Genomic DNA, 24104 nt, shown 5'->3' with positions numbered 1-24104 from the left:
TGCCCCCACCACCATACTTCACAGTTGGGATGAGGTTTTGATGTTGGTGTGCTGTGCTGTGTTTCTTCCAAACAACTCAACTTTGGTTTCATCTGTCCACAAAATATTTTGCCAGTACTGCTGTGGAACATCCTGGTGCTCTTGTGCAAACTGTAAACATCAGATTCGTTTTGTAAACTGGGATTACTTTAAAACATAACATTTACTAAGTCATTTAAAATAATGGTTTCTGCAAGGTGATGGACAACAACAATATCTCCAATATACCACTTCAAATGCATGAAAAAAAGGGTGGATCTTACCCCATTCTGTGGGATCCACATTCAATGGAGAAATTTCCTGGTCTTGGATAGTACCAGGAACCGGTGTGACCAGGGTGCTTGCGTCGGTATTGGCACTGCAGATAACCCAAATCATTGCTGTTTGTGGTGAGACACTGGCTGTTATGGGACACTTCCCATTGTACAGCATGGATAGGAACAACTGAATATCCTGAGTGAAGACACGAGGCCAAAACCACCTTGATCTTTACTGCCCTTGAATACATGTGTGAAGTCCCCTGATGATGTCTTAAAAGAAGGACAGAAACATGGCATGTAGGGCTTTGTAATTAGGGCCATATAGAACACTAGACCCATACTGAGGGAAAGGTTCGGTGTGGGGTCGGCCCTGTCGGGGCGGGTGCTCCATGTGTGATAGGTAGGCGCTGCTTGTAGCCCCTGACCCCTAACGAGGTAGGAAAGGCAGAATAGGGCCTACTAGGAGTTATCTGCAGTGCCAATACCGACGCAAGCACCCTGGTCACACCGGTTCCTGGTACTATCCAAGACCAGGAAATTTCTCCATTGAATGTGGATCCCACAGAATGGGGTAAGATCCACCCTTTTTTTCATGCATTTGAAGTGGTATATTGGAGATATTGTTGTTGTCCATCACATTGCAGAAACCATTATTTTAAATGACTTAGTAAATGTTATGTTTTAAAGTAATCCCAGTTTACAAAACGAATCTGATAATTATTTGGGTGTAATCAGATATTACCACAGACTTATCCAGTGTGGTGATATAATTAATTTTATTTTCAAACTGTAAACATGCAGCAATGTTTATCTGTGGTATCCTCAAATAAAATCCATTCTTGTTTAGTGTTTTACGTATCGTAGATTCGCTAACAGGGATGTTAGCATATCCCAGAGACTTTTGTAAGTCTTTAGTTGACACTCTAGGATTCTTCTTCACCTCATTGAGCAGTCTGCGCTGTGCTCTTGCAGTCCTCTTTACAGGACTGCCACTCCTAGGGAGAATAGCAGCAGGGCTGAACTTTCTCCATTTATAGACAATCTGTCCTACCATGGACTGATGAACAGCAAGGCTTTTGGAGATACTTTTATAACCCTTTCCAGCTTTATGCAAGTCAACAATTCTTAATCGTAGGTCTTCTGAGAGCTCTTTTGTGCGAGGCATCATTCACATCAGGCAATGCTTCTTGTGAAAAGTAAACCCAGAACTGGTGTGTGTTTTTTATAGGGCAGGGAAGCTGTAACCAACACCTCCAATCTCATCCTATTGATTGGACTCCAGTTGGCTGAAACCTCACTCCCATTAGCTCTTGGAGATGTCATTAGTCTAGGGGTTCACATACTTTTTCCACCTGCACTGTGAATGTTTACATGGTGTGTTCAATAAAAACATGGTAACATTTTATTCTTTGTGTGTTATTAGTTAAAGCAGACTGTGATTGTCTATTGTTGAGACTTAGATGAAGATCAGATCACATTTTATGACCAATTTGTGCAGAAATCCATATGATTGCAAAGGGTTCACATACAGTTGCAAGAAAAAGTGTGTGTGTGTGTGTATATATATATATATATATATATATATATATATACATACACACACACACACACATGCGCGCGGTGTGTGTGTTTGTGCTTTAGGGTACACACCCTAATGCAATAGGCTGCGCACGCCTATGCCTGGAACGTGGAGAGTAGCCACCCACCCATCACTTTGACTACTCCCAATAAGAGCTGTCCCGGGTTAGCTTTGCAGCTAATACTAACACAGCTGAAGTGTCAGACTGCAATCTGCAAACTGACACTTTGAAAAAAACTGGCTCTTACCTCACCGAGGCCAGGAACCTTCAGGACACGTAACGACCATCAATGACGACCCCTTGTTCCTTCCTACATACCTCCCCCCTTTGTTCAACCCTGAGGGGATGGACACCCATTAAAAAGTGTACCCGGGACAGGGCATCCGCGTCTCCTAGTAACCGGCATGCCCTGTGTTCCACCGAAAACTTGAAATTTTGCAAAGACAGAAACCATCGGGTCGGCATTTATGTCCTTAGCCTGGATCATCCATTTGAGAGGGGAGTGGTCGGTCACCAGACGAAACTTGCTCCCCAACAAATAATAGCGGAGAGACTCGAGTGCCCACTTGAAAGCCAAGCACTCTCTCACCACTATACTACACCTGGTCTCTGCTGGGGTAAGCTTCGGGCTAAGGAAGACAACGGGATGCTCCTCCCCATTGACTTCCTGAGACAGTACAGCACCGAGACCTACTTCGGAGGCTTCGGTCTGCACTATAAACTCCCTTTTGAACTCAGGCGTCACCAAAACCGGGGACCCACACAGGGCCGACTTCAAAGCGGAGAAAGCCTTTTCCGCCTGCTCATCCCAGTGGACCGTCACTGACTTGCGTCCCTTCAAAATGCCTGTCAATGGTGCGGCCACTGTAGCAAAGTGGGGGACAAATCTCATATAGTATACCACCAGGAATGACTTTATTTGCCGAGTAGTGACAGGTCGGGGCCAATTCCGAATTGCCTCAATTTTGTTTACCTGAGGTTTGATAATTCCACGCCCAATTATATACTCCAGGTACTTGGTCTCTTCTAACCCTATCGCGCACTTTTTGGGTTAGCGGTTAAGCCAGCCTTCTTAAGGGAGTCCACTACAGCCTGTACTTTAGGTAGGTGACTTTCCCAGTCTGTGCTGTGGATAACGATATCATCCAGGTACGCCAAAGCGTACCGATGATGTGGACGGAGTGCAATGTCCATTAGCCTTTGAAACATGGCAGGAGCGCCATGTAGACCAAAGGGTAATACCTTGTACTGATACAGCCCCTCTGGTGTAATGAAAGCCATTTTTCTTTGGCAGCCTCCATCAAGGGTACCTGCCAGTACCCATTGGTGAGTTCCAAAACAGAAAAATATTGGGCTTGGCCTAACTTCTCAATAAGCTCATCCACTCGGGGCATGGGATATGCGTCAAACTTGGAAATCTCACTAAGTTTGCGGAAGTCGTTACAGAATCGTAACCTCCCATCCGGCTTGGGTATCAAGACTACTGGACTGGCCCATTCACTTTTTGACTCCTCGATGACATCTAGCTGTAACATCAGCTGCACTTCTTCCGAGATGGCTTGTCGCTGCGACTCAGGCATCCGGTATGGTTTCAACCGGATTCTGGCCTGAGGCTCAGTGACAATGTCGTGTCCCAAGGGGCGGTCTTTCTCCTGCATTTGTGCCCAGCCGCGGCCCAACTGCCGTTTCCTAGCGCCGCCCAGCTCATTATTATTCACTGCGCAGGAGACTCTGAAGCCGCCGCATTGAAGGTTATGGGACGCAGGCGCACTACGATTCCGGCGAGTGAGGGTGCCGGGTAAGGTATCCAGAGCACACGCAGAAGCTCCAAGTGAGGCCGATGCCCATACGTTTCTATTCGGGATGCGCGGGATCTCGCAGCATCTGGGACTGGAAAAGCCGCCCACCGCAGTGAATAAATGAGCTGGGCGGCACTAGGAAACGGCAGTTGGGGCGCGGCTGGGCACAAATGCAGGAGAAAGACCGCCCCTTGGGCACAAAGGCAAGTGATTTTACATATGAATATAAAGTTGATTTTACAGTGTTTGAAATGCGGACAGGGGGTACACTTATATGATTGGCATACACATTATAAGACCTATGACAGTATATGAATATCTAAATATGTTTATAGGACCTGTCAGTGTCCCTTTAATAAAGATATTATCTGCAATATAACACGTCCACCAGTATTATAATAGTACCTTATGAGCCTGTAACAGATTTTGCACTGGGGCAAAAATATCTTCTGCAGATCATCACAATACATACCTCAACTGCTGCAGAACATCATAATACACACCTCAGCAGCTAAGGAACCTCATAATACACACCTTAGCAGCTGCAGAACCTAAAATACACACCTCAGTAGCTTCAAAATCTCATAACACACACCTTAGCAGCTGCAAAACATAACAATACACACCCCGACAGCTTCAGAACCTCATAATACACACCTCAGCCGCTGCAGAACCTCATACTACGCACCTCAGCAGCTGTAGAACCTCGTAATACACATCTCAGCAACTGCAGAAACTCATAGTACAGAGGATGGCTGCAATAACTATTCACAGTGGCAGTCCTCACACTGATGCTTCCTAGAGGTAGGGCAGTGATAGTAGGCCAAACCCTTTCTTCCCTCGGGCCTTCCCTGATGTTGGGGCTCCTGCCTGATGGTAGTTTGGGTGCCCTTGGTGTGAGTTTGGTGCGGGTGCAAGGCAGGGAGTATAGGTGCAGTGGCTGTGATATGATGCTGGAGTCAGTAGCCAGGCCGATTTTAGAAAATAAACAAGTCTCTCTGAACTAAAGTGTCGAATGGGAGTTGTAGTAAATCCAAAATTATAGAGGGACAGTTCCAAACAATTGACAGTACCTAAGCTCCTTCTAAACACTTTTTAACCTTTCAAAGATGATCATAGACTTGCAAAAGTCTCAAAAATGTGGTAAGCATCCCAGACTACAAACCATCCACACACATAGCAAGAAAGTGTGGTAGCCGCTACAGACTACAAACCATCCATATGCACAAAGTCTCATAATCAACTATGCAATCTCCAGGGTTGCAGATAGTTGAATGGTCGACCAAACCGTTATATAAGTGTGAAAGGTGCTGTTAACTGTTAATTTGTCTACAAGCAGCAAAGTCTCTATCAGCCATAAGCAGCGAATACCTTGCCAATACACATGGCCCTGTGTTCCTAGACAGTCTACAAATGTCTTCTCAAGCTCTCTCAGGAATTGTTTTCTTAGCAAGAATGTTTCTCCAGGAGCTAAACTAGACTAGCATCTGCCCCTTTAACAGGCACAGCCAAAGTTGAAGTGGCTGATGCAATACTCACTACAAAGCTCCTCCGTCTGAAATGAAAGCTAATTCCCTCTGCTGAGTCAGGGCATCATTAACTAAACAGTGCCACTTATGGACCGCTTTTGGGAATACATACAAAGCAGAAAATTAAATAACATCTAATTAAGAATAATTTGCAAGTACCCTGTTCTGGGGTACTGTACGTGTGTAGCATTATGCGTGAACAGGTTATAATGCACACTTCATCTTCTGCAGAAGCTCACACTAAACACGTTAACTGTTGCATAGTATCATAATACACACCTTTGCTGTTACAGAACCTCATAATACACATCACCTGTTAAAGAACATCATAATACATACCTCCATTGCAGAAGAACATTATAATACACACCTTAGCTGCTGCAAAACATCATACACACCTCCGCTGCTGAAGAACATAATAATCTGATGCTAGAGAACACGTAAAGATTTGACGACATCTGTGTTAGGGGGCTGTCACAGATCAGGTCATAAATACTGGACAAAATTTTGGAGCCTGCTAGGCTCCATGATGGAAACACATCTGATCTCATCATAGTCAATGGGATCTGTCAGATGTTGTCATCCGTGATGTGCCAGATTCCGCATGACAGGGGTATTGGTTATTACTGATCGCCCCCTCCAATACTTACCGACCCCAATTGTTTCACCATTTTTCCCGCCCATATAAAACCACTCCTCGTTCCATAACCCTTCGAACTCCCCCCATAATAAAACTCGGACACCACCATGCTGGAATAAAATGGCCACAGCAGCCGTTTATTACATAAATTATATAAATAACCATAAACATAACCTCATACAAATAACCATTCCTAACGGGGGAGGTCCTTGAAGCCCCAACACAGATTTGCCCCACCGGGGTGAGCCATCTTGCCTCCAGCCGTTACCCGCCAGCTCGGAAGCACCACTGAATGGCCCCCTTTAATCTGCCACAACAACTCGCCCGCCATGGGAGTCCAGCCCCAACCGTGGAGCCCTCTCAATGTCCTCTCCTGTGAATGTAACCAACTTCAAGGACCCACCACCGCCACAGCCGCCGTGACAGGTATTAACCCTTCATTGGACTAACCCGGCCTCTCCCCCTTGAACACCTACCCCGTCCAACAACCCATGACCTCCCCTCCCCCATCCGTGAGAACATACCCAAAATTAGGGAGGGTGGGTGGGGGCTTTCTCTGTCCACCTAAAATGGCTGCCTCCTCCACCCCCGCAACCCCTTTTAACCCCCTCAGCTCCTCTTCTCCCCTCAATCCCTTCCCCTTGTGGACAAGCTGCCCGCCCTACTTAACCCCCTCTCCACAATCCCTATCCCCGGGGGGCTCCCTAAACCAAACCCCCATCATGACGGCCTCCCCTAACGGCTCAGCCCCCCAGTCCGTCCATTACTTGACAGGGGTATTGGTTATTACCGATCGCCCTCTCCAATACTTACCGACCCCAAATGCAAAATAGAACCACCTTCCGCCCCCGACCTTTCACATCCGTCTTTGACCGGCGTATCAAGAATACCAACCTGTCATGAAACAAATTCATGTAATCTCTCAACAACCCTCCCACTCTGCTAACAGTCGGACAAATCAACTCACCCAAACGCAGGGCTCCAAAGAACGCCAAAGAAAAGGCTAACCTAAACAAACGCACCTCCCACGCCGAACTACAAACACCCCTCAATTGCTCACCCAACCGCAAAAGCAGGTCAAAGGACACAGGCCTCCAATTATCCTGCCCCGTCCTTAGCCTCCGCCAACCCTTTTAACGCCCGAACCACCAGAAACGACTTAGTAAAGTCCGTCATGTTCCTTAATTTAAAACCGAACGCCAACTCCGATATAAAACTATTCATCTTGTTCACTGACCAACCCTCATCCCTAGAATGCCCAACAAACATCAATAAAGAAATCTCCAGATCCTCCCTCCCCTCGTCCAACCTATCACACCACTGCTCCCAATGCTGCCACGCCTTTAAATATGTAGCACATGTACCAGGCGCCAATGATGCCTGAATGAGCCCAGCTACGGTCCCTCCAGCAGATCCCACAGAGAGTTCGGAAATCGCAGTCCAAATTCCTCCGCTTCCAGGGCCAATGCCGGAAACGCTCCCACTGTGAACGAGAAAGCGTCAGCGATACCATTCTGAACCTCGGGTACATGCACCACCACAACCCATGCATTAAGTGACAGACACTCTAATACCAGCTGTAGCAGCCGTACCAAACAACGAGCGACCGTTATACCGTTCCAAAAAAGAGCTCCAAACCTGCAAGTCCGCTCGCAACTCTTTTCCTAAACGAATATAATGGTGTGGCGCAACCACGCCCGCTGTTGCCCCCGCCAAATGTCTACTAAAAACCCTCCCCATGGGCATGATCCGGCATGCAAATTAAGTTTTCCAAGCAGTGACTGAAAGCCGCGCAATCGTATCTTCCTAATTCGCAGAGCCCTCGCTACCTCACTCCTCAAATCGGCCAGCTTTACCGCAGGTAATCTACACTCCATCTTATTCATATCAATCACTATCCCCAAAAAACTTAACTCCCTTACTGGACCCATCGTCTTTTCCGTCGCCAAGGGGACCCCAAATGAATCAAACAGCTTGCCCAGCGTGTGCAGCAACAAGACACAAACGCGCGATTCCGGGGGATCGATACACAAAAAATCGATTCACAACCTGACGCGTCCACCGCTGCCCATTCTAAAAACAAACTAAACGCCTCGAAATACGGGCACGACAGGGAACAACCCATGGGCAGACAACGATCAACGAAAAAACCCCCCCGTCCCAAAAACATCCCAACAAATGCAAGCAGTGCGGGTGCACTGGCAATAACCTAAACGCTGCCTCAATATCTGTCTTTGCTAACAACGCTCCTTTCCCAAACCGTTTCACCCACGCCCACGTCAAATGAGGTATAGATCACTGAACACAACGCAGGGTCAATACCGTCATTGACCGACGATCCCCTCGGAAACGATAGGTGGTGAATAAGACGAAACTTATTCACCTTCTTTGGGACTACCCCCGACGGCGACACCCGCAAATTCAAAAATGGCGGTTCCGCGAACGGGCCCGCCATCCTCCACAGCCTAACCTCCTTGTTTAGTTTATCAGCCACCACCTCCGGATGCTCCATTGCCGACCGCAAATTCCTCAACAACACCAAGTCAACCGACACAAACTGAATCCTAAAACCCTCCAAAAACCCTTCCCGTAGCAACGCCGCTGCCCCCTCATCCGGGTATCTAGCGAGGTACGGCTCCATCTTTACCAGCCGCACCGGCGTCTCCCCCTTTGAAATTTGAATCACTCCCTTTTTGCCTATTCCCCCTAAAAAATCTTGTCGCTCCGTGAGTCCCCCCGCATACAGAGCACTCATGCTTGCATTTGCATTTTGCCCTGAATCTACAGCTTCCTTCACTAAACGAGAAACACAATCCCTTTGTGGATGCCGTCGCGATATTTGAAGGGCCCCCACTGCCAGACTCCCCTCGAAAGGACTGACCTGATCTAAATGGAGCCGTCACCTTCAAACGCAAAGCAATATCTTTGTGGTCCCACCTTATATCCGAGCGCACCGCCTTCCGCTGCCGGAATAACGCAGCCAAGCAACCCCACCATACACCCGATACGCCTCGCCAATCAAGTCCAAATAACAAAACAGCACCACCCACGTCGGGGCCTGCAAGAGGTAACTGTGGCAGCAGGCTCCCGATGTGAAGGGTCCTCGGAAGGGCTCCGAATCCGGCGCTGAGCCCGAGGGGGAGGACTGGGGACTATAGCACGCCGACGGCCTGGCACGCCACGGCCGGATAACATGTGGCTTAGGTAAAACAGAGCCTTGGCCACCCCCCTCAGCAGCATCTGCACCTGGCCCTGCACCCACTCGGAGCTGCGAACATCCGCTGCCGCCCGCAACTCCCAAATGGCTTCCTCAAGCTGCTCCATATCAAGGTAAGCGCTGCACTGATGGATGTACACAGCTTTCGCTGTCCACCTAAAATGGCTGCCTCCTTCCCCTTCACTTTATCGTGATTTCTGTTGTTATGCTCCTATGACAGGGCAGAACAGTGAAAGCCACCAGTGCTAATGTGAACAAAGCCTAATACACACCTCAGATGCTGCAGAACATCATAATAATAAGAGAACTACAAGTTTAATCATGACCAGGCTGTTATTATTGGAAATTAGAGGGCAATACAGGAAGGTCCAAAAGAGGAGAGAACTACATCAACTAGCATGTCCTTTATGTTATGATGGGACACCAATAAACATTACATGGAGGGGTGTAAAAGAGTAGAGAACTACAATTCCTAGCATGCCCAGACTATTATTATGGGACATCAGTTGATATTACATGGAGAGGGATATAATAGGAGAAAGTTACAACTCTCAGTATCTCCAGACTGTTATTATAGGGCATCAATGGACATTACATAGAAAGGAATATAATTGGAGGGAAATACAACTCCCAGCATTTCTAGGATGTTATTATAGGCTATCAAATGGCATTACAGGGAGTGAGTATAAGGAAATGACTACAAATCCTATTATTTGACAACTTATAGAGGAACAGAAAAAGACTAACCTCTCCACACACAGCACAGGAACTCTGCCCCCTCACATCATGACATCACACAGGTCCTTCACCAATTCACCTCTGCACTGCTGAGCTCTCTTTTCCTGCACTCGTCACACGATGATGACATCACACAGGTCCCTCTCCACCTGGTATCTTCTCTGTATAGCTAGCTTGCCTACCTTTTTTGTCCTGACCCTGACTATACTGCTCATATATATATATATATATATATATATATGCGGTCTGTTGACACAGAAACCAGGTGAATGTACCTGGTGACCGAGTGTACCTGGTGACCGAGAATATTTAATGGTGGTGCACCAACTTTCAGAAGAGCCAATATGTACCTCATTTACTTGCAAGGGTCAAAGAGTTGTTAGAATTGTCAACTGGCTGACTTGTTTTCAGATTTTGCACCCCTTGATCCTGGGCTAGCCAAAGGGTAAAGAAAATCTACATTACTGCCTACTTAGCCTCTTAATTCAGAAAACTCCCACAATGTATACACTAAAACAGTGTTTAACAATGCATTGTTCCAAATCAAAGAATCTTATAACTGATTTATTTTTCATCCACGTATGACCACGTTTATAGCACATAAAATATTTTGTCTGGAAAAAAAAAAAGATTAACTATAGATACTGGGCTTTCTTTGAGACAGAAATATTTAATGTGACAAATGATTCACCTTGAGCAGCAAATAAATACCAGACTGCCTTTGAGAAACTATATTTCAGCAATTTGAATAATGATATATCGCTGACTGTTTTTTGCTGCTTAGAGTTTTCTGCTGGGCATTTTTGTTGCCAAATTAACTCAGCAAGAATTTGCTGAGAAGCCAGGAAAAGAAACCAAGTCTCAATCCAACTCTAAGATCTCATTTACAGATGAGGTCGAGTGACATAATAATTTATATTCCTTCCCTGTAATGCCTTACAATGTATTCTCGGTTACCGTGAATCACTCCTGAGAGTTACAAGACCATTTGTTCTGTTCTCCGGCACTTTAATATCATAATAGTACTTTACTCTGCTGGTTGCACCTCAGCATATAATTTCATTTCCCATACAGGAAAGTCATATATTATCACATCTGTACTTTCATTAACGCAACCACCTCTAACCTCTCTTGATCCCCCCCCCCCCACCCCATGCCCAATGTTTTTACAACATCATTTCCATAAGGTCATCTTTTTTTCTAACTTTACCTTTTACCAACTTTTTGGTAATTTTACTATTTAGATCTGTGACTAATTGTTCTCTTAGTGTTTATGCACAGATAGAACAGTAATACATGGTGACATAAGTATCAGTGTAGTACGATACAGACAACAGCACAAGGACACAGTAGTAACACAAGAACATGAGCGTTCTGTTATAAAATAACCTATCTGCCCCTGGCTCCTGTTATATTTCCTAATAATAAATGTCCTCCTGAGAGGGGTTTTCTGGCTGGCCACGGCTTCCACTGGCAAAATTGAATGTTTACTAGGAGTGGTAGGAGGTGAAAATGGTGAATCAACTAGTACATTTTGAAAGGGGTTGTCTCTGATCAGATTTGTATTCAGTATATTGGGCAGACTAGATGGGCCAAATGGTTCTTATCTGCCGACACATTCTATGTTTCTATGTTTCTATATGCCCTTTAAAGCGAGATTCATCCTATGTACAGTGCCTTGAAAAAGTATTGATACCGCTTGAACTTTTCCACGTTACACCCACAAACTTACATTTTATTTTATTGAGATTTTATGTGATATTACAGGAAGGGCACAACAGAATTTATGTAGATTAATTCAATATGTAATCTGTAAATTGGTGTTCAAAGGTGAACATAAACTATAATGAAATATTCTTAAAGAGCATTGTCAGCAGGATCAAATCTTTTAAACCAGACATACTGCCTGGTAGGGTGGAATCTGCTAATTGAAATGATATCTGTCTTTTGAAAATCGGTTATGTTGTTCCCCCTTCCCCAAAAAAATTGTATTCTTTATGCCAATTACGGTTTGAGTGCACTAAAGGGTGGTTTCTAGCCCCTCAGTGCACCTCAGCTGCTAAGCTTTCCAGTGCTGGCCTCTTGTTGTACTGAAGCCGTCATTTGTAAGAAGAATAATAGTCTTTTTTCTCGGGAATACTCCAAGTGATTTTCACAAGACAGGTATCATTTCGATTAGAAGGATCAACCCTACAAGGCAGTATGCCTGGTTTAAAAGGGTTGGTCCTGCTGACAGATGCTCTTTAAGCTTAGTAGTTGATATATTTGAAGAAGGGTTGCAAGAAGTCTGCAAATGGTGGTTTGTATTAAAGGGGTAGACAAATGGTATTCTGTTCGCACATGAAGAGTCCATAAAGTAAGAAATTTTTTTCTAATAAGAGTTTTCTCAGCCTCAAAGAGAAGAAGTGTGCCTACAAGTGCAGACCACATTTAAGCACCACAGTGACCAATTTGCCTTGGGGCTTATGGCAGACATACATAACATTTGTTAATGCATCACTTACAGGCAACAAACTATTAGGCACAAAGACAGTTCATGCCTGAAAGTTGCAAAGGAAAATCATTTGTCATTGAGAGTATTCAAATTAAACTGTGAATTTCACCTTCACATTATTTTATTAATCTTAGAGATTTTTTTCAGCACAAATCTTAAAGGGCTAGTTCACTTTGGACAATGCTTACTTTTTAGGAGGGTACGTTGACAATAAGCAGATCTGTTCTGCTGTTATCTATGGGGAAACCTGGTTGGGGTGGTCACATTTCTGTATTTAGAGGGAGCAGGAAGTAGAGAGTGGTGGGAACCTGGAAAGCTTCAGAACAAGAGCAGGGGATCAATAATCGGAGCATTTACATCTTTATTTTAAAGCATTCTCAGTAGTTATTTAAAAATTGAAAGGTCAAGCAACTAAGTATTTTGTCTTCCTGTGTAATGTAGGACACATCCTTCACAGCAATATATGTTGGTAGTTGATCTCCATTCTGGCCAATAGATGTGGATCCTGACCAGAACATGTAGATCCCCCCTCTTTTATTACAAGATTCCCTAATAGGGTATATGAAAACGGCACAATCCCTTTAACAGCTTCTCTCACAATATACAGTGGTGCTTCAAAGTTTGTGAACCTTTCAGAATTTTCTATATTTCTGCATAAATTTGACCTAAAACAACATCCGATTTTCACACTCATTAAAATAGATACAGATAACCAAATCAAATTAGTTAAAACATTAGACTTATTTATTTATTATGGAAAGTGACCCAATATCACATGTCTGTGAGTGGCAAAAGTATGTGAACCTTTGCTTTCAGTATCTGGTGTGACCCCCTTGTGCAGTAATTAGTGCTGCACATCGGCTTTTAGGCACCACCGTACAGGAAGACAGGAAGGTCACTACAGAAGAACTGTGGCTGCTGGTCAGGTGCATAAGTACCAGATGCTCCTAGCGTTAATTAATGCTTAAAGCAACAGATCAATATGTACCTGGCCGGCAGCCATGAGGAGGGTTCAGGCAGCCCCCAAGGGAATCGGCCCACTGGGTTATTTCCCTGTAGGGCCTATGGCCAATCTGTCCCTGATAACAGATTCCCCACTACGTATGGCATGTCATTCACAGTAATGGTCTCATATGGAAAGGAAGAACCTATTTACAGAGACTTTGCGTGAAATTATGAATGTAGATGATGAAGTGTTCGTGATGCACGATTTAGAAAATGGCTTTAGAGAGGTCCTTGATTACATTATATAACTTTCCATGCATTTCAAGACATTTAAAGTAATAGGACTGAAAATGAACCACCGTGACTATTCACAGAACCTTAAGAAATGTGGTAATATACATAACATGACAGCTCGGTTCAAGCTCCATTGGATGTGGAAGTGATTTTGTTAACAGCAATTCTCTGAACCTTGACATTTAGGACAAGATCCAATTCTGCAGAGATACACTAAATATAGAGCTATAAAAGCCTGCGGTGTTAGAACCTGTCATCTCCAGCACTACCACAGTTCTACAGGAAGCCGTGCTTTCTCTCACCCTTAATGACGCACATAGAGGTTACTTGCTTCTCTGGGTGCCGATCAGCACCTACTGTAATGGATGTGACATTGTTTGTTCACAATGATTCCACAGTTAGATGTATAATCACTTTAAATCCCTTTGTGAGAAATCGCACCTGGATTTCTTCAGCTTTTATTATGAGCTGTAAAATTTCCGCCACACACGGAAAGTGCATACATATAAAATACAGCAAGCAGAGACCTCATCTGTTTCCACTCTGGTTTATCTGAAAGGATATGTAAACCTTTACCCTAATTCCACCTAGCCTGCCAAATCCTAGCTGCTTGTCTTATTCATCAATTTCATGACCAACAGATCTATGGATATCTAATGCAATGGACAGAATGAAAGCTACAGAGGACCCTGTGTGGGCTGTAGGTTGTCTAAGCTTCCCATTTGGGATTACTGATATACATGCAAAAGCGCATTATACTGTATTGATTGAGTAAACTAATTCAAACTCGGTGAAATATCTTGGGTGCAAAATATTTGTATGGGTTTCTTCAAGGCACTAGAGTTTCCTTCCAAAGTCCAAAAATATACTGTAAGGTCAACTGATTGAGTACAGCACACTAAAAAGTACTCTGAGGCTGAGACTAATGTGAATGAATGTACTAGGTGATGGAATATGTCAGCACTAGGTAACTACCAGATTGCACCTAATGATACTAGTAATAATTATTATTAGATTCTTCTAGTGTTGAGCGAATCAAACTTAAAGAAGTTGTCCGGGATTTTACTGTTGATGACCTATATCAGATCAGCAGGGGTTTGACACATGGCACCCTCGCCGATCAGCTGTATGAGGAGACGGCGCGCGCAGTGCTCTGATGCCGTCTCCCTTCTCTCTTCATGTCTGCTACTGCTGTCTATGGCAAAGACCATCAGCAGCAGTGAACAAAAAGACATACTCACCTCATCTATTTGGTCGTGGAGAGGCCGTCACGGCCATCTTGATTAAAGAAAACATGCCAAATCTCGCACGCGCTGACGTGTGACGTCATCATGCTGGCCGTGGGCAGTGACGTCATAATGAGGTGAGTATGTATTTTTTTGTTTTTATTCCTTGATTAACCCCTAAAATGCCTTAATATGATCAGGTTGAACGTGGCATCTGAGTGGTTCAATGGGGGAAGGGGGGCGGTGCAATCGGCGTTCGTGATGAAATAATTCATAACGAATTTAATTTCTTTGAACTTCCACGAAGCAACTAATTCAAATTTTGGATAACTTTGCTCATCTTTATAGTCTCCATTTGCATATGCATGTGAATCTCCACACATTAAAGGGTTTATATGAGATTAAATATATAGGGGCAGATTTCACTTTCAGAAATAACAGTACTCTTGTATATGTGTGGTATATGTGCTTTGTGCAGTATTACATATAGACAGTATAAAGGCCTCGGACAAAGGAGGTGTTTTCTGCAAAATGGGGGCATGTTTTTCTAATCTCATGAGAAAACCAAATCAACTATATTTGTACCCATCAGGTCTATGAATTAGAATGTTAATATGGTGACCAGTGTATGAACACTTGTATTGAGAATTGCAGGGTATTGAATGCACCGTTGCTACCGTGTTCTGCAATATGAACCACAGTCCAGACCAATGTAAATGCTAAACTATTCTCTAAAATGTCATTAGAGTTGGAAGCATTAGATTTTCCCTCTAGTGAAACAAAGATTATTATGAAATTATGAAACACAGCTTCCAATCACTGTCCCTTCTCCACAAAAAAATTAAACAATTGCACTAGCTTTTGGGCATCCTCCAAACCTAGGTTCATTCATCTGTCTTTGATATGAAGAATTCTGACTTTACTCAAATGTTGCCACTGCTCCAGAGTTATGTAGTGCAGGGATGCTCAACCTGCGGCCCTCCAGCTGTTGTAAGACTACAACTCCCACCATGCCCGGCTGTAGGCTGATAGCTGTAAGCTGTTCGGGCATGCTGGGAGTTGTAGTTTTGCAACAGCTGGAGGGCCACAGGTTGAGCATGCCTGATGTAGTGCATCACGCCAGCAGATGATTACCATGGATGATCTTAAACTTGTGTTGGTTTCCCCCATGCACGGAAGCCCAGTCCACGAAGTTCTCTATGAACAGTTCTTCTGCTGTGTCCAGATATAGTTTTTGAGACAGGTGCAACGATTTTGTAACTTATCAATAATGTTTAGGGGGGAAATAGCTCTGGCCTCTAATTAGATGGGATGTCTATATGCTGTGGGGCAACACGGGGACTTTTTTTTGCAGTTAGCATTGGTGTCTTTGAATTCAACCAAGGACATCTGTATGGAGTTTGTATGCTCTCCCAGTGTTTTTGTGGGTTTCCTCTGGGTACTCCGGTTTCATTCCACACTCTAAAGACATACTGATAGGGAAATTAGATTGTGAGCACCATTAGGGACAGCAAACCATGATGCGTGTAAAGCGCTGCATAGTACAGTCAGGTCCATTAATATTGGGACATCAACACAATTGTGACATTTTTGGTTCTATACACCACCACAATGGATTTGAAATGAAACGAACAAGATGTGCTTCAACTGCAGAGTGTCAGCTTTAATTTGAGGGTATTTACATCCAAATCAGGTGAACGGTGTAGAAATTATAACAGTTTGCATATGTGCCTCCCACTTGTTAAGGAATCAAAAGTAATGGGACAATTGGCTTCTCAGCTGTTCCATGGCCAGGTGTGTGTTATTCCCTCATTATCCGAATTACAATGAGCAGATAAAAGGTCCAGAATTCATTACAAGTGTGCTATTTGTATTTGGAATCTGTTGCTTTCAACTCTCAAGAAGAGATCCAAAGAGCTGTCACTATCAGTGAAGCAAGCCATCGTTAGGCTGAAAAAACAAAACAAACCCATCAGAGAGATAGCAAAAACATTAGGCGTGGCCAAAATAACTGTTTGGAACATTCTTAAAAAGAAGGAACGCACGGGTGAGCCCAGCAACACCAAAAGAACTGGAAGACCACGGAAAACAACTGTGGTGGATGACCGAAGAATTCATTCCCTGGTGAAGAAAACACCATTCATAACAGTTGGCCAGATCAAGAACACTCTCCAGGAGGTAGGTGTATGTGTGTCAAAGTCAACAATCAAGAGAAGACTTTGCCAGAGTGAATACAGAGGGTTCACCACAAGATGTAAACCATTGGTGAGCCTCAAAAACAGGAAGGCCAGATTAGAGTTTGCTAAACGACATCTAAAAAAGCCTTCACAGTTCTGGAACAACATCCTATGGACAGATGAGACCAAGATCAACTTGTACCAGAGTGATGGGAAGAGAAGAGTATGGAGAAGGAAAGGAACTGCTCCTGATCCTAAGCATACCACCTCATCAGTGAAGTATGGTGGTGGTAGTGTCATGGCGTTCGCATGCATGGCTGCCAATGGAACTGGTTCTCTTGTATTTATTGATGATGTGACTGCTGACAAAAGCAGCAGGATGAATTCTTAAGTGTTTCGGGCAATATTATCTGCTCATATTCAGCCAAATGCTTCAGAACTCATTGGACGGTGCTTCACAGTGCAGATGGACAAGGACCCAAAGCATACTGCAAAAGCAACCAAAGAGTGTTTTAAGGGAAAGAAGTGGAATGTTATGCAATGGCCAAGTCAATCACCTGACCTGAATCCGATTGAGCATGCAACCGATTGAGCATGCAACCGATTGAGCAGATCACTTGCTGAAGACAAACTGAAGGGAAAATGCCCCAAGAACAAGCAGGAACTGAAGACAGTTGCAGTAGAGGCCTGGCAGAGCATCACCAGGGATGAAACCCAGCGTCTGGTGATGTCTATGCGTTCCAGACTTCAGGCTGTAATTGACTGCAAAGGATTTGCAACCAAGTATTAAAAAGTTAGTTTGATTTATGATTATTATTATGCCCCATTACTTTCGCTCCCTTAACAAGTGGGAGGCACATATGCAAACTGTTGTAATTCCTGCACCGTTCACCTGATTTGGATGTAAATACCCTCAAATTAAAGCTGACAGTCTGCAGTTAAAGCACATCTTGTTCGTTTCATTTCAAATCCATTGTGGTTGTGTATAGAGCCAAAAATGTTAGAATTGTGTCGATGTCCCAATATTTATGGACCTGACTGTATGTCAGTGCTATATAAGTGAGTAAAATTAATAAATAAAATAAATAGTAGCAGACGCAGATTGCAAAAGGCCCCTGTGCAAAAAAATTATATGGGTCCCTTGCTCCTGAATAACTCAACATAGAGCATTCCTCTTTTGCCTCTCTAGCAATCCACCTGTAAATCTGAGCCATGAAATTACATTGTTAATTCTCTTACATGTGATCTGATAGGGCAGCAGGAAGCTGCTTTTAGGGTGAAAGTGCCCCCTTTACAAAGTGGGCCCCTGTGCATCTGGACAGGCTGCTCAAATGGTATGTCTGCCCCTGTCTATGTGTTTTGGAGAGCATAGAAATAATAATTAGGTAAAACTGTTTTATTTATGTAATACAATATTGAAGAATTAGATGAAATAGATTTTTAATGCTGCAATGGAATTTCTTGAGATGAATGGAAGACCACAATATTTCGATTTAATACTACAACAGCACTCTTTGGTATGTAATTACTTGTGTGGATTCATTCTATTTCCTAGTCAGACAATTCTCAGATCCTCTCTCATAGCAATGTTATCCTTGACCTTCAAAATAGATGTTATCTTAATAGTAGGGCATCATTTCCTGGTACAATATTAACAGTTTATTAGGGCTGCATTTTCCAACCACTAACCACGGACTGATTTCTTTCCTCCAATACGTTCTACAGATGTGCTCCGTAAAATCATGTAATTTTGAGAATACAAAAGTAATATATCTAATACCCCTGGAGTATTTACAGTCAGTTAATGGCACCTGATGGCATAAGATGATCCTTAAAGGGTTTATACCATGACTAATGTAAAAAAAATCATATAGTATCTCTTTCTAATAAAGCTAGAACCAGTCCTGCACCTTACATCGATCTAGAGATCTCCCCATTTTCTGCTAGATTTATATCAAGCTGATAGCTCAAGGGGAGTGTTCTTTCTGTTGCAGGTAAGGCTACTTTCACACTGGCGTTTTGGCTTTCCGTTTGTGAGATCCGTTCAGGGCTCTCACAAGCGGTCCAAAACAGATCAGTTTTGCCCTAATGCATTCTGAATGGAAAAGGATCCGCTCAGAATGCATCAGTTTGCCTCCGTTCCATCTCCATTCCGCTTTGGAGGCGGCCACCAAAACGCTGCTTGCAGTGTTTTGGTGTCTGTCTGACAAAACTAAGCTAAACAGATCCGTCCCCATTGACTTACTTTGTGTGTCAGAACGGATCCGTTTGACACAATCTGGCACAATAGAAAACGGATCCATCCTCCAATGACTTTTAATGGTGTTCAAGATGGATCCGTCTTGGCTATGTTAAATATAATACAAACTGATCCGTTCTGAACGGATGCAGACGGTTGTATTATCTGTGCAGATCTATGACGGATCAGCACCAAACGCGAGTGTTAAAGTAGCTTAAGGGGGCATGTCTCAGCTCTTCCTATCACAGCTCAGGAGGCAGGTGAAGGATGAAACCGAGCATGTGCGGCCATCTCAATGAGCAGGATAAAGAAATATGAAAAAAAAAAAACAGCAGGTGGCACTATACAGATACATTTTATTGAATAACTGAGTGGTTATGCTAAAATTTTAATTACATGCAATTAGAAAAATATTCAGTTCCAGGTGCTGGTTTGAAAACGGTAGAAAATTTTTCGTGGCAAAACCCTTTAAAGCAATTGTCTAGTTGTGAATGAAAAATTAGCATACAATAAATATTTTTTTGTATACCGTATTTTTCGCCCCATAAGACGCACTTTTTCCCCACCAAAAGTGGGGGGAAAGTGCCCCTGCGTCTTATGGGGCGAATGCTGGCAATTTACATCGCAGTCTGCGATGCTGCAGCATCGCAGACTGCAATGTATTAGTGAGGAGGGAGGAGGGACTGTAGTAGGCGGGGAGAGCGGTGGGCAGTGCAGGCACTGTACTCTGGCCCCGCAGCTCAGTATGTACTGTATTACCTTTATACGTGATGTTAATCATCAGATCTAAACTGAATAATGATGCGCTCACCCTGCTCCCCATGTGTACCGTACTTACCGGTACATGTCACGCTCCTGTAGTAAGCACTAGCTGCTAGCAGGCAGGCCAGGCGGCCATAACTCACTGAGGTCACGTGCCTGCTCCGCCTACTTTATGAATGAAGTAGGCGGAGCAGGCACGTGACCTCAGTGAGTTACGGCCGCCCGGCCTGCCTGCCAGCTGCTAGTGCTTACTACAGGAGCGTGACATATGTACCGGTAAGAGCAGGGGGAGCGCATCATTATTCAGTTTAGATCTGATGATTAACACTACGTATAATACAGTACATACTGAGCTGCGGCGCCAGAGTACAGTGCCTGCACGGGCCCGCCGCTCTCCCCGCCTACTACAGTCCCTCCCTAGGAATCTGTGAATGGGATAATGATGGGGGGGTCTGTGGATGGCATTATGATGGGGGGATCTGTGGATGGGACTGTTATGGGGGATCTGTGGATGACACATATAGCAGTGTCATCCACAGATCCCCCCCCCACCATCATAATGCCATCCACAGATCCCCCCCACCATCATAATGCCATCCACAGATCCCCCCACCATCATAATGCCATCCACAGCTCCTCCCATAACAGTGCCATCCACAAATCCCCCACCCCATAACAGTGCGTCATCCACAGATCCCCCATAATAGTGTCATGCACAGACTGCCATTAGTTCAAACCCACCAAAAGCACACCTTTTGGTTAAAAAAAATTATTTTCTTATTTTCCTCCTCAAAAACCTAGGTGCGTCTTATGGGCCGCACACTTATAGGGTGAAAAATACGGTAATTGTCTTTTTATTAAAGAATTTTTTGCAAAAAAAATACAAAAGTATTGTTCTTTTTTGTATAAGAAACAAGAATATTAGACAGATATATTCAAATTAAGAACATTACGCCACTTAGAAAAAGTGGTCTATCATCTTAGCATATGTATAGGATCATAAAGATATCTGAAAAAGCCCATATAAAAATGAAGTGTAATATTAACTTGCCTTCAGATGACCCCAAAGATAAAAATCTAAGGGGGTCAGATCGGGAGACCTTGGGGGCCATTCAACTGGCCCACGACGACCAATCCACTTTCCAGGAAACTGTTCATCTAGCTGGCACGTTCCCTGAGTTTTTTTCCAGCAAGATGGTGCACCACCACATTATGGGTGTCAGGTCCGAGCAGTCCTAGATGAACAGTTTCCTGGAAAGTGGATTGGTCGTCGTGGGCCAGTTGACTGGCCCCCAAGGTCTCCCGATCTGACCCCCTTAGACTTTTATCTTTGGGGTCATCTGAAGGCAATTGTCTATGCTGTGAAGATACGAGATGTGCAGCACCTGAAACTACGGATACTGTAAGCCTGTGCTAGCATTTCTCCTGCGGTGTTGCTATCAGTGTGTGAAGAGTGGGAGAAGAGGGTTGCATTGACAATCCAACACAATGGGCAGCACATTGAACACATTTTATAAGTGGTCAGAAACTTGTAAATAACTCATGAAAGAATAAAGTTGCGTTAAAACCAAGCACACCATTGTTTTTCTTGTGAAATTCCCAATAAGTTTGATGTGTCACATGACCCTCTTCCTATTGAAAAAACAAAAGTTGGATTCAAAATGGCTGACTTCAAAATGGCCGCCATGGTCACCACCCATCTTGAAAAGTTTACCCCCTCACATATACTAATGTAACACAAACAGGAAGTTAATATCACCAACCATTCCCATTTTATTAATGTGTATCCATATAAATGGCCCACCCTGTAGATTTAAGGGTAGGCCACGCCCCCAGCATACAATATTTATGTATGTACAGTAACTTTTTGATATATATTTGTGCTCCTGGGGCTTTAATATTACTGCAAATTCTAAACAGTACAGTGGATGCTATTTCCATTTTTTCCAGGAATGGCCTCATCTTTATCTTTTGTCACTTTTTGACCACCTAATTAGTGGTACATTTACATTTTACTGGCCCATTCAAACATGGTTCAGAGAAATTTTAAACCTTGCCTGCAATTAGAAGCTCCTTGGTTCCATATTTTAGTGTAGGGGATCACTTGCTGGCCCACAGTGTTGCAAATAGAGATGTGATGTTTTTTTTTCTGAATATAACAAGGTAACATGTGATTAGTGTTTGGGTTTTATATTCCTGTACTTGCATTGGCTATACATGCTATGAGAAAAAACTGAAATGTGTAAGCGCGTTAGGCTACTTTCACACTAGCGTCGGGGCTCCGCTTGTGAGCTCTGTTTGAAGGGTCTCACAAGCGGCCCCGAACGCATCCGTCCAGCTACCAATGCATTCTGAGTGGATGCGGATCCGCTCAGAATGCATCAGTCTGGCAGCATTCGGGTGCAGCGTTCGGGTGTCCGCCTGGCCGTGCGAAGGCAAACGGATCCGTCCAGACTTACAATGTAAGTCAATGGGGACAGATCCGTTTGAAGTTGACACAATATGGCTCAATTTTCAAACTGATCCGTCCCCCATTGACTTTCAATGTAAAGTCTGGACGGATCTGTCTGAACAACTTTCAGACTTAGAATTTTTTCTAAACTATAATGCAGACGGATCCGTTCTGAACGGATCCAAAGTCTGCATTATATGAGCGGATCCGTCTGTGCAGACACCAGACGGATCCTCTCTGAACGCTAGTGTGAAAGTAGCCTTACAGGTCCATGTAATAGATTTTTCATTGATTTCTAAATAAAGGACTTCTTTATTTAAGTCCCCTCATGAGTCAATTCATATAATTTTTTATAAAAAGCTACCATGTGTGTGTACATGAGCAATAACACTATTTCTGGCCATTATATTAGTTTTTCTGCCACTTTTGGAAGGTTTTTCTCCAGCAATCTGCCTGTATTTAAAAAAAAAATCTAAACTGGTAGATGAAGAGTAGGAGTCTTGTCTGCACATACACTACGCATGGAAATACATGACAAATCTGCTTCTTATCTCACTGTATCACAAACTCCGAAGCAGCAGCAGTAAAGGAGGACATTACACAGTAGAAAAAAGCACTTTACATGTAAATCCAGAAGGAACGTTAGACAGTAAATTACTTACAAATCAGCAGCAGTCTCTGTGTCTGTCTCTCACTCTCTGTCTGCCCCCAGAAGACCCTCCCTTCTTCCCCTCCCCTCTCCATAGACTTCTATGGAACATCGATGACCACAGGCTTTATATTCACAGGCATTTAGCATGACTTGTGCAACATTTGAAACGATATGGCAAAAACATCACTCACATAAATGGCAGTTTTTCCAGAACCTGTGTGATGGTATTAATAAATCTACTGTAGTCTCTGTTTTACAGAATGTTGTATCTTTCATTGAGGTCTCCAGGCATTTCTGTTCCAAGTTTATGATTTGTGTGACAATATCCATCTTGCTGCTAGCCAAGGTCTTCCTATGTCCTTCTTGCAAGAGACATACCCTGTAATGGTGTTGATATTATTATTATATCCTCCCAGTAAAGGGACAGTCACAGGACAGCAACAGATAAACAGTGAAAGAAAAGAAGCCATACAGTGTGACTTACTGTGAAATACAACTAGCTCAATGGAAAATAGCGCATAAAAACAATTTTTCTGGTAAGACCCAGTTTCTACTCATACTACCTTACGATTTGGTGGAATGCAAGGCAATATGGTTACATAATATTGCAGAATAGCACTAGTATATACAGTCAGGTCCATAAATATTGAGACATCGAAACAATTCTAACATTTTTGACTCTATACGCAACCACAATGGATTTGAAATGAAACGAACAAGATGTGCTTTAACTGCAGACTGTCAGCTTTAATTTGAGGGTATTTACATCCAAAGCAGGTGAACGGTATAGGAATTACAACAGTTTACATATGTGCCTCCCACTTGTTAAGGAACCTAATAATAATTATAAATCAAACTTTAACTTTTTAATACTTGGTTGCAAATCCTTTGCAGTCAATTACAGCCTGAAGTCTGGAATACATAGACATCACCAGACGCAGGGTTTCATCCCTGGTGATGCTCTGCCAGACCTCTACTGTAACTGTCTTCAGTTCCTGCTTGTTCTTGGGGCATTTTCCCTTCAGTTTGTCTTCAGCAAGTGATCTGCTCAATCGGATTCA

This window comes from Bufo bufo, chromosome 2 (genome assembly GCF_905171765.1).
Source record: "Bufo bufo chromosome 2, aBufBuf1.1, whole genome shotgun sequence".
NCBI lineage: Eukaryota > Metazoa > Chordata > Amphibia > Anura > Bufonidae > Bufo > Bufo bufo.
This window is presented reverse-complemented; position numbering follows the sequence as displayed.